This window comes from Odontomachus brunneus, unplaced genomic scaffold, assembly GCF_010583005.1.
Source record: "Odontomachus brunneus isolate Ranch 3 - 2012 unplaced genomic scaffold, Obru_v1 Obru_scaffold_283, whole genome shotgun sequence".
Taxonomy (NCBI): domain Eukaryota; kingdom Metazoa; phylum Arthropoda; class Insecta; order Hymenoptera; family Formicidae; genus Odontomachus; species Odontomachus brunneus.
In genome coordinates, this window is record NW_022639733.1 from 67,387 (window position 1) to 80,121 (window position 12,735).

The following is a 12,735-nucleotide window of genomic DNA, read 5'->3' on the forward strand; positions in this document are numbered from 1 at the left end:
ATATCGACGCGTTTGGACGGGAAAACGCATTATTCCGTCGCCGTCTTCCGCTGTCCGATATCTCCCTCCCTCTCTCTTTCTCTCTCCCTCTCTTTTTCTCTCTTTCGCTCTTTTTGTCCGTCTCGTCCTCGCGAGTAACGGTAATTCATACAGCCGTCGCTTCTGCCCTTTTTTCCTCCCATTTTTATGGTCCCCCCGCTGTTACGTCCGACACGAATCTGCGCGGGGTGGATAATTCGAATAATATAGGGCGTCGTGCCCAATCTGCGTGCTACGCTCGGATTATACATCCGCGAGAATCCCGCTCGTTCTGTTTTCAGGACGCGCGGCACGCCGCACCAGCCTTTAATTAAATTAATTGCGTCCGTTTTTGCGTGCTCGCGCGCGCGTGCGCGCGTTTATCAAACCTCTCCTCTCGTCGTCTTTCACGAACGTAACTATCACATTCTCTCTTTACAAGCTACTATCGTTCGCGGTTTCGCCCGTGTAATTGCTTTTTTCCTCCCATATGCGTGTTTACCCATGCGAATGGTCAGTTATTCGCGAATGTTTTTCCATTATCACATTTTTTGTTTTGCTTTGTTGTTCAACGATGACGCACGGATATACATGCACTCGACATACGTACACTCAGAGAACATGAAGTCTGGAATGCAACTTGCAGAGCCGGAGGAAACGCTTCCACACACATACACACGCGTCATTCCCCCTCACTCGTGATCATTCGGTTAGGCGTCAATGAAAGGATAGCTCGAGCCATATTAATGTACTTTCTTCCGCGTTGACTAGGCGCGAGATCAAAGGACTCATTGTTTGATTTCGCGAACGTCGCGGCTTAGACGCTTACTGACGCGTGTGTGCAAGGAGAAGCGTTCCTTCCGACCTCGCAAGTTACATTCCAGACTTCATATTCCCCGAGCGTACGTACGCGCGCACGCTGAAATATCGCCGCGCTTACTCGTTTGTAGAATCCGTTGTGCGGTTTATTCCCAATTGTGCGTTGCGCTTGCATTGAAAGTCGCCCGCAGCTACTTCTGTCATCAATGGTTTCAGATGGATCAGAGGGTAATCCAAAACATGCGTCAATTAACTGAACAAGTGCCGTTCCGCGCGCTTGTGCGCTGAAATAGAGATTAGATGAAGTGCCCTTGTCAAACAGTTCAGTCGGAAGTCTCCATCGTGCCGTATAATGTTGCGGCGACAATATACGTATATCAAGGATCGCATCGTGTACGGCGATACGGCCTGACAATCTAAACCCGTAATGAGCTGACGCTCTTGATGTGCGTAATAATTTCATACACATTCCGGACAGCTGAGCGAACGCTAATAAGGTAGTCACATGACGACGCGCGTTGTTAGGACCGAATGATAGCCACGTGCCGAATCCTCCGGACGTAGGAGGAGGAGGAGGAGGTGGTGATGATAGTGGTGGTGATGATGATGATGATAGAGATTCTGTGAATCAATCATGAATCCATCCCTAATGTGAACTCGTGAAAAATACAAAATCTAACCTTGGAAATATGTGGGAATGCTCACTTTTGATGAATTGGAGAAAAATATTCGCCTCCAAATACTGCACAATTATTCATTTTCATACCAGGGATCTTATACTTAAAAACTTTACACGGTTAATAAGTGAGATCGAGTTCACGTGAAGAGATTCATGATTGATGCTCGGATTGCGGAATAAATTTAATTAGTACACTGCACTAAGAAAAGAAATATTTAAAAATTAACAAATATTTATTAGGTGGGTACTATTAACATATTTATTTAATTTAAAATTCTTTTCATTTAAACCGAATGTGTACTCGGTTTAAGCAAACAATACTCAGTTTATTAAATGAAGAGAATTTTGATTTAAATAAATATATTATAGTACCTATTTAATAAATATTTGTTAATTTTTAGATATTTTTCTCAATGCGAATTGAATTTCTTGATAGAAGAAGTCTGGGGGAATCTTTCTGAAACAATAAGTGACTTTGCCGCGGTTTAATCTGTCCGATAACGATGGGTAACACCGACACTCCGATGTCTCAGTTGCGCGAGTTAGAATTTACTTATCGCATAGCGAACTTGAGTTAATACAAGTTGGTCGGGGACGAAGAGCAACGTCTGTATCCATTATGGATTTTCCGATTAACCGATAGAGCCCGGCTGCGGTAAATGCGAAATTATTTGATCGCGTCCGACATACGCGAAGGACGAGTCGATTGTAAATCTTTCTTTCTTTTTTCCTTTTGTTTTCAACAGTTTCTTCAGCGCGCATGTAAGTTCACACTGGTAAGTAGACGAAATATTGGAAAGACTCTTTGAATTTTTCTTGGGGTGAAGTTCCACTCGGAAAGTCGAGTGATCGCCGAGTCACACGCGTTTGAGTGATCTTTCGCTCAGATTGAGTGAATTCTCCACTCTGGACCGTCGAGTGAATATCACTCCCTGAAATTGAAGAGTGAATTTGATGCATCCCACTGTCAGAGACGGGAATATTAGATGGACTCTTTAAATTTCTTGGAGTAAAACTCGCTCGAAAGATCGATTAACCACTGAGTCACTTGAATTTGAATGATTTTTACTTATTCAGAGTGAATTCCCAACTTAGAATTGTTGAATGAATATTTTCACTCGAAATTGAAGAGCGAATTTTATGTACTTCCATCGTCACAGAGGAATATATTCACTCTAATCGATCGGGACATTCGCTCTTATGAAGTCAGAATCCGCTTTAAGCCTGAGTGAAACGTACACTCTTCCGACTTCGCGTGGCAGGTCTTCACTGTCGTTTCGAATGAAAATACTGCCACTTTTCGCTTTTTACTATTTTTGAGTGAGATTCCGCTCCAAGAAATTTGAAGAGAACCTTCTCCGTTTTTAACTCTGCGAAAAAAGAGCTCACTAATCTCGACAAGAGAGTATTTTCGCCGCAGATGAGATTGTGAGATGTTTCTTGCGAATTGACGAAGTGGAGAGAGAGTATCGCTCGTTCAGTAATCTCAGGACTTTACAAGATGTTTTCGTGCCTGTTCTGTGAATAATTCTTGCAGTTTCGAGCTTGTGCGAATTTTGCTTCCTTTTTTCCATGCGTCTCAGTGATTTTTGATCGTTTAAATGTCCTCGGGAGTGAAAGGCGAGGGAAACCTCGCGGCTGTTTCACGCCCGCCAAGTTTTGCTCAGTTCGCGAGCGACAGATTTTGCATGCCGAAAGCGATGTGTGTTGCTGTGCTTTCTCAGATTCGACCTGGTCGAATCGCTGACCTGCTATCGTGCGTTCGTTTCACTTACAGCGACGGCTCCCGACAGCACGAAACTTTTTCGGCGTCGCGCAAAACAGAGAAAAAGGAAGATTAACCTAGTGACTGGACCAACACAGTGTAAGCCGTCAATCCACCAAAAACCTCCGGCTTATCCACCCCTGGCTTACCCACTAATTTGGACCGTCTCAACCTGTCGATGCGAACAAAAAAAGGGGGAGATTTCTTCAGGTTTCTCCGTATATCTGAGTTTGATTGAAAGTGCCAAACTCCGTCTGTACGTTTTACCGCCAAAGGAAACATTCCACCAAGTGTATCGAAACGCTCGCTTTTGTCGGCCGCATTGGTAGTTGATACTGGCATTGGCAGTCGCGTGCAAAGGGGCCGAGGAGCTTCCACAGGGGAAGTTAACGCGAGTACACGAACAGTGGATATACACACGTAACGTCGCTTCGCCCGAAAAAGTGATCGCACCGTGGTGTATTCGAGCGATCACGAGTAACCACGCCGAGGTGCGAGCCACTCTTTCGAAAGAAGCCACTGTCACATACGTCAATCACGATTTCAAGCCACGCATCTCAGCATTCGTCATATATTGCCATGTTTCTTTTGTTGCGTCCGTCGTCCATCCGTCAATGCAGCTGCACTCATCGCGCCGCTTCCACAGTAGGGAAATAACAGCACCGTGGAGACGAATCTCACACGGACAAACGATTCATTCCCGGTTTTATTCAATCAAGAGACCCTTCGCGACAAAGGGCGCGACGGACAGATTTTCCACGAAGATACGCGCGGAGCGAGCACTCACATTCGCAGAAGGGAGCGACACTATCGGCAGATTGTTTTAAGATGTACGCGCGCGATACGCGCCACCCCTTGCGCGATGAAAAATTTAAACGTACTTGACTTGCAAACGATAGTCTCTCCCCTTAAGCCTAAGACGCGCCACGCGCGTTTGTATCTTGATATTATTCCAAGGTTCGTGTTAATAATATCGGCTTGAAAAACTTGTCTCAAATGAGATTTTCAGATTTAGACTTTCAGTTTTAGATTTTCTGAATTTAGACTCTTATTAATAGCTGTTATTTGAAACTTGTCTCAGGTGAGATACTCATATTTTTGTTCAGAGTTCCAAGTTTTTCAGTTGAATTATAATATATGCGACATCTGTATCTGTAAGCGCGACTCAACTGAAAAACTCTCATTTAACTCTGGATTCAAATCTGAGTATCTCACTTGAGACGAGTTTCAAGTGATAACTGTTAATCATTCAGGCTTTAGAAGTTAGATGAGAGTTTTCTAGTTGAATCACACTATTACGGATATAAATGTCACATATGTAATCCGAATAAGAATCTCAGTATCTCATACGTAATAAAGCTTCAAGTAGCAGCTATTAATAATAGACGATATCAATAGTCGTTACTTTAAACTTGCCTTGAATGAAGTATTCAGATTTTAATCTACAGTTAGATGGGAATTTTTCAGCTAATTATCGATATAATGTCACGTATTGTCATACAGTTCAACTAAAAATCTCAGGTCTAACTCTAAATTCAGATCTGAATATCTCACGTGAGACAAGTTTCAAGTAACGACTTGAAATTTGCCTCAAATGAAATACTCGGGTTCGAATTTGGATTTAGATGTAAGTTTTTCAACTGACAAGTAAACCTACCCAAGTGTTACATTCCGATTTTGATAAACTTTTAACATGCTGTAGCCTAAATAAGAAACACATATTGTTTTATACGTACCCATTCGGCCGGTAAGAGGGTGAAACATCCTTTTGAAAAAAAATCGGTTTTAATATTTCTGAGTGAATATAATCGGAACGGTAAATAATATAAAAAAAAGTTTCAAATAAAAGTTTTATGGGTTTTAATGAGCTTTATAACAATGCACTCAGATTTTACAAAATTAAGGAGAGAAAAAGGGATTTCGAAAAAAATGATATTTTCGAAAAATCTGAGTGCATTGTTATAAAGCTCAATAAAATCCATAAAACTTGAAACTTTTTTTGCATTATTTATCGTTCCGATAATGTTCGCTCAGAAATATTAAAACCGATTTTTTTCAAGAGAGTGTTTCACCCTCTTAGCGGCCGTATAAAACAATATGTGTCTCTTATTTAGACCAGCATGTTAAAAGCTCATCAAAATCGGAGTATAACACTTGGGTAAGTTTACTTGTGAGTAGCGATTACAAATGTAATGTTATCATATATTGTATAAGGTTTAAATGAAAATCTAACTCTATGTGAATTCAGATCTGAGTATCTCACGTGGGACAGGTTTCAAGTAACGAGTATTAACACGAGCCTAAGAGTTTTCGTATGATGTATCAACGAGGACGGGACGACCTGACGAGAGAAACACTCTCTTGTCGCCGGCACCACTGGAAACAACGGAGGCGGAAGTTTTCTGCCTCCGCCGTTTCTAAGTGGTAAGAGACGATATACGGTAGGACAACACTCTCGAATCGATACGTGTGCGGTATAGACGTATACATACGCTATATAGGAATATGTATCGATGTGGGCCCGCGTGTTGCGCGCGTGTACAGTGTATAGCTGAGACGAAAGACGGATCGAGGGTTCGCCGGCTTACTCTCCGGAACTCGCGTCAATTTTTATCGCTTTACCGCGCAATTTCCACCTTGCGTTCTCGACGTTCTCCCAACCTACCCGCCACGGCCCTTTTGCATCTCGCTACCCTCGCTGCACCCTCGTGCAATATCCCTGCTACGCGTTGCGTGAAAATGTGCGATTCGAGTTTTTAAGTTTTATGTATTCTCTGGCAGAAAGTGTATACCTCGCGTGTACGAGAAGATTGCTCACATTTCTGTAGCATTGAAGATTATCGTTATCCCCCCCTGTGATACTAAATTTATTTGTCTCTCTTTTTCTCTCTCAATTTCTTTCAAGTTTCACGCAAAACCGCGAGAAAATTCACTCGAGGCGATAGTGAAATGCTGCCGCATCAGGTGCACTTTTCATTTTTTAACTCACTTGACGATTCGGAGTGGAAAATTCACTCTATATGAGTAAAAAGTTACTCGAGTGACCCGACTTGTCATTCTGCTTTTCAATCGACTTCAGAAAAGGAGGTTTTCAGTCTGTCCTGTTTGCTTGTCTGTATGTTCCCTCATAACTCGAGAATTGTTACGAATATCGGGATTAAACTTTTTGTAGCTTGTTCACTATGTCATCTGCATGGTTCTTAGATTATTGTTATTATCCGGGTGACCTAAAAGTTGGGTAATCCTATTATTTTCTTGAAAATTCTTGAACATCTAGGGTCGCAATCTAAAATGTTCTTTTTGGGGAAAGTTTTATAGAAAATGTATAGTTCACGTTACACTTACTAATAATTTTCAGTAAAATTTTCCTCGAAGAAAACGTTTTAAAATGCAACCCAGAGATATTGTTTAACAAGAAACTTTTTTTATTTTTGATTTAAAAAAAAACTTCTTTTAACCGACTTCAAAAACTAACTTTTAATGACTAATTAAAAAGTACGAAATGGAAAATTTAAAAAGAAATTAAACTGCCTTCAAAAGCCTCAAGACCTCTGAAAAGTATGAAGCAATTTTGACTCAATATTTCCGTATATTTGCAATTCTATTCTAACATTCTAAGAGATATTTGAAGTTGATAAATTAGGATATTTATTTATATAACTGTAGGAAGAGAAATAATGAAAAAAGAGTTATGATTATTGACTCATTCAGTCAAGTTTTTGCGCCGTCTCCAAATATCTAATCAGAATGTCAGGACAGATACGTTGGAACATTGAGTAGAATTATATCATGCTTTTTAGAATTGCTGAGGTTTTTGAGGGCGATTTATATGCTTTGAAAAAAACTTTATTCGATGCATTTCACCCGAGAAAATTTAGAGAAATAATATTCTAGCTAATAATTGCTTGCACTCTCGTTTCTGCATTAGATTTCTCGCTATTACCACGATTCGTCAATAAGTATCATCGTCCGTTAATGTATAATCGCAGGAAGCGAAATTACGGTGTGTAATTTAGCCTTGCAAACGGATCGGGGCTACGGCATTTTCGAGTCCAGTTGCTTCTTGTGCGCGCGCGATCCGCTTCGTTATACGGCCATGTTTACAGTCCAGTTACATCCGATATCGTGCAATTAGCAATAATCATTGCGGGCAAATAACATTGACGGGATTCAAACCAAATCAAAATGCATTCGCGTGCCGTTGGCGACGAGCGAGTTCTGCTCGGTCCGTAAACAACGTTTAATTGGAGTCGCTTCTGAAACGAGTCGCTTCGGGGAGACTTGCGCGTTGTTCAAAAATCGAGAATTGGGCGTGTGCTCGCGCTTAGAAACGGAATTTCCCCGCGGAAAATCGACGCGTCCGGTCGCGCGATCACCGGCGGAAACGAGAAAACGGAAGGGGGGTCCGACGCAAGCCGTTATTCGTCTTTATTGTTTATACAGAGCATAAATCGCGCCAGAGCTAGTCGCGCATTTAAGCTAGTTACGTAATTATGCCGTAACACTTGCAGTTGCCACGGAATTTATGTGGATGGTTTTGCATAATGGACGTCTTTCATACACGAAGTATGATACCGGGCTGCTTCGTAACAGTTTGGAAATTTGGAGAAAGTTTAGCGCGTCGGCCAACCGTGTGTAACTATTTCGCAGTATAGAACAATGGATAGTTGGGTGTTCCCCGCATTGCGTCGAACGTCGGATCTTAAACTTTCCGCGAACCGATCGCGAACGATGAACGATGACAGCGAACGATGACGGCGAAGCTCGCGAATAATTTCTCGCCGTTCAGGCGAAAAGGAAGAAGAGTGAGAGAGAGAGAGAGAGAGAGAGAGAGAGAGAGAGAGAGAGAGAGAGAAGAGGGAACCACTTTCCCATTGGAAAACGTCGAAAACGTATTGCGAAACGTCTGGCACAATCCCTCGACATTTACATATCGCACAAACGCGAATGCGTTACGTTGCGTTTACGCGTCTTTGTGCAATGCGCAACGGGAAGTGCAAGCGTTTCCGACCGATAAACAACGAAAAATGAGTTGCGCGCGTGTTGTTATTTCACTATACTAACGAGGCGACCGCGCGTGTTTGTTCGCCCCCTTCTCGTATGTTAAAAGCCGGCTCTAAAATTCTCCCTCGGTAGCTGCAGTGTTTTCCTACATCGACGAGCACCCTGGGTCCACCCTCTCTCGCGCTCGCGCAGCCCTTAAACACGCCACCCTGTGCACTTTGAAGCGCGCGGAGCGCGCTGCGAAAGTAATCTGAGAGCTCGGTACACACAGTACTCGCAGACCCGTCTCATTCATAATTTACAGGGCACGCCGAGAGGGATAGAAAGGGCGCAAGCGTGAGAGAGAGGGACTGAGTGAGAGAATGAGAGAATAAGAGAGAGAGAGAGAGGGCAATATAGTATTTCTGCTCGTTCCATATCTATCGCTCTGCTTCCTGCATTATCTTAATCGTTTTCGCGTCTCATATTTTTCCTCCATCTTGCGCTCTACGTGCTACTCGTTATTATTGCGATTTCCGCTGATTTCGTCCCGATTTCGCGAGAATTCTCGATGATATGCGGTATACGATATTATGCGGGGATTATTGATCTGGTCGTTTACTTTTTTATTCACGACTCTTGTTTGTCCACCGTTGCGTTGTCTTCTCTCTCTCTCTCTCTCTCTCTCTCCCTCTCTTCCCCTCTCTTCCCCTCTCTCCCTCTCGTTCTCTTTGGCGTCTTTAACAAGCTTCCGGCGAGTCTGTATTTCGCGCTTTTCGCATCGCGCGGATATTATGCAGTTACCGTTGTTATCGCGTTATTTGGTATATTTTTCGATTTATTTTTATCCTTTGTGCGCACGACTTTTGCAATAAATGTACCTCGATATTGGTTCGTGACTTTTTGCGCCCTGCGCACTTTGTGCGACGCGATCTCTCGCGTGTCGCAGCGTGTGTCCTCCTCCGTCGAGCTCTGGATAGTTTCGTCGGTTTTTGTCTTCCGCATGGGAAACTTTCCTCAAATTAGAGCGGGCGCTCTACGATGCTTGCGTTGCTTGTGAGTGCAAGCGAGTTTTCGCGGAACACTTTCGAGCAAGTTCTTTTTACTCATCCTCGGCGATTTGAGGGAAACTTTTGAAAGAATCTCATAATGCGCATCCTTGCAAACGGTTGCGCGACTCTCTCTTTTTCTCTCTCTTTCTCTGGTTCTGACTCTTTCTTGCAGCCGTCGCTGTTACTCACATTGACTCCGAACAAACATTTTCACCAGGTGCATTAGCGGCCCAAAGTTCTCGATTTACGTACGCTCGATTTCATCGTCCCTCGATACTTTTCTTCCGTCGCTTTTCTCCCCTCGTCGTCCGCGTCGTCACGAACCTTCGTGACGCGACCCGATAAAGGAAGAGTTCTTCATCACGACGTCATTACGGAAGTTTTTGTCGACACTGGATCCCTGTCGGTCACCTGTTCGGGTCGCGGAAAATCGAGATCGTAGATCACCGTGACCGGTGTGCTGGCCGAGTATCATTAGCGACAGTGCGGGCATCGAAATTCGCTTTGACGGAAATTGGGTAACGTGACCGCTATCGTGCGATTAAATGCCAGGACGAGCAGCACAGCGGCTTCGCGTGCTGTGCTAAATGTCGCGGGGAATACGCCGCGCTCGATACACGATCGCACGTGGGAGCAATAGCGGAGATAATGATGTTTCTCAAAGCATCGCCGCGCGCGACGAGACACGCCCGCAGCAATTTCGCCGATTCCCGTCGCGAGATCCGTCCTCCCACACATTATTTCTCCCCGAGAGTATCCTGTATCTTATCATCACTTTACTGCGCGTATAACATGCAATATCGATGCGCTTGTTACGCAGCTAATTTCATTTATTCCCTGCGTCGGACGGAAGCGCGGCCTTCAACCCTTCGTTAGGCGCGTGGTCTGCTGCTTTAAAGCATGATCAGTGTATTCCTCACTGAAACGCTGTACTTGTGACTGATGGTTCTCTTGCAAGTACACATGGCGAGAATTTTACAATCATGATAAAAAGTTACAGATTTTGTAATCGAGGAATGGATCGACATTCTGCACTAATTTGTCACCCCTTCCCATTTTATATGTGTAACTTCTTACATTTAGGAGACTAAAATGCTAAAGCACTGTTTTGTTTCTAATGAAATTCATGTTCCTTATTATTCATTTAAGATCATATTTTAAATACTTAAAAGAGAGGTGGTCTGCGCGCTCGCGCAGACGCGCGCGTAAGCCACCCCTTTTTAGGTACTTAAAACATTACGCAAAGTGAATAATATAAAGCAATATCTTTGAGCTTCACTATACGATAATTAATCGACAGTATATATCAAGATTTCCGCAAATGCACGGAGAAAAATAATTTGCTGCCCCAGCAAATTTTCTGCTGGTCTAGCAAAATCTTTTCGTTATTGTATGGACAGCAGAAATATTTGCTAAGAGTACTAATCATTATTTGCTGAATCTACAAATTATTTTGCTATAAGAACCATGATGAATTTATATAAGCAGTTGCAGTTTTGTTTCGATAGCAAATAAATTTGCTAAGGATACATTGTTTTGCAATAACAAATTGACGTGATTCTTAGGACATATACACTCAACAAATTTTTTCTAGCCTGGTACTAAACTACTTCTGCTCTGATAATGAATAATTTGTAAAATTAGTTACGTCATCTAAATTTTTTCATGTTGCTACGAATATGCAGTAACAACGACGATTTTGTTAAAAGAGCAAAATTATTTTTCTCCGCGTGAAGAGAAACATGAAGTTTGTGCAAGCATTTCTTAGATCGTTGAACGGCCTACATCGAAGAAATATCTATCTCTTGGCGGAATATACGTCTTTCGTGGTAGAATCAGCCGCCTAAATTGAGGTGAAAAACGCGCGCGCCTCCTGAAGGGTGAAAGAGCGCTTTGAGCGATTTTTACACCAAGTCTCGAGCTTAAAAAAAAGCGATTGTTCCGCCAGCTCGCTCGAGATCACCACCTCGACCTCGTCCAAGACGCTCGTATTTTTATCTCGATATTACCGGATTAGAAAATAGAACACGCAGCTATTTCCGTTGTAAGACACGTAGCGCAGCGTGTATTCCTCGGAGAATCCGCGAATTTCGACTTTGGAGAGTCGGCGGTAGACGGAATTTCCGCTTGCACTCCTAAAATTAGATTGGACGGCAGCCTTTTATTTTCCAGCGAGACGTCGCCTCCTATTCAAACAGCCATCATGCTTCTTATTTCGTCCTCCGGTGTCTACAAGCCGGCAGTTTCCGCCGTTTCTGGGACGCTTCGCGTGGCAGAAACGGCGACGGCGGCGGCGGCGGCCCCGAACGGGTTTAATTGCGCGGAACTTACGGGACGGCAGTTTCTTCGTCTCTCCAGCTGCCTCTCGCGCAGGAGAAATTTAATTGGTCAGATATCGGGGGTTTGCGGCTTGTCAAAACTCCCTTATCGTCCTGTCCCCGTGATTCCGCCTTTCGTTCGTATTGTCGTGTTCGGATTCCCCGACAGATTGTGCGAACGCTCGTACGACGGCTTGTTCCATTTCAGCCAAGTGATATCGATATTCCCGCTGTCTTGACGACCGCCGCGACGACGGAGGTCCTCTTCGGCACAGGACCCTCGCGTAACGCGTCCCAGCAATCTGTACTATTTTCCGTTACGTCCATTTCCAACGGATTACACGGATTATACGTCCGCGCGAGTTCTTGCAACTTTTATTTTGTGTCTCTCGCCCTTTGTACTTTCTTTTCTCTCTCCCTTCTCGAGTAGCTTTAATATTTCACTTTTTTTTCTTTCTTTTTCTGGGCGCGATGATAACTGCGAAGTCGACCAAGCCGCAGGTTCTCCCGCATCGTTCCGAATCTTCCTCAAGCAGCAGGCGCTTATTTATTTCGCGTTCCACTGAATTCCCCGCAATATTGCCACTTTCGTAATGGAAGTCGCGGAGAGCCGAAGAAGAGAGACCTCGTGGTGTGCGCGACTAGGTTTGTCAGATTACGGTCGCTTACATGACACGCCAGAAGAACATTCGCGACGATTTCGCGAAAAAAAGAACATGGGAGAGAATGCCGGTGGTAGTCCCGTGTGACACGCGTTACATCATCTTACTCGACTGTAAAATGCAAAATCTCACGCCACAATGTCACAAGTACGATATAATCCGTTCTATGCATAATCGCGCGGGATAAAACTCCGAGTATCGACGGTAGTTTTGCCGTGGTGGTCGGGATTTTTGTTTAATAACCGCCGCGTAAATCGGGATTGGAAGTTTAACGGCGCGAATGCCGTTAAAGAGTCTTGAAACGAGCGCGAACTAATTACACGCGGTTGCGCCGGGATAATAACGGGGGATCACGAGTGTCGAAGTTGTGTAATCGAGTCTCTCTCTCTCTCTCTCTCTCTCTCTCTCTCTCTCTCTCTCTCTCTCTCTCTCTCTCTCT

The 12,735-nt window shown here is 43.7% G+C and overlaps 1 protein-coding gene across 9 annotated transcripts in view; it reads left to right on the forward strand.

The window, feature by feature from the left end:
• Positions 1–12,735, forward strand: part of LOC116853160 (multiple PDZ domain protein-like) — a 150,136-nt gene that overhangs the window by 62,221 nt on the left and 75,180 nt on the right. The gene's annotated exons all lie outside the window — the stretch shown is intronic.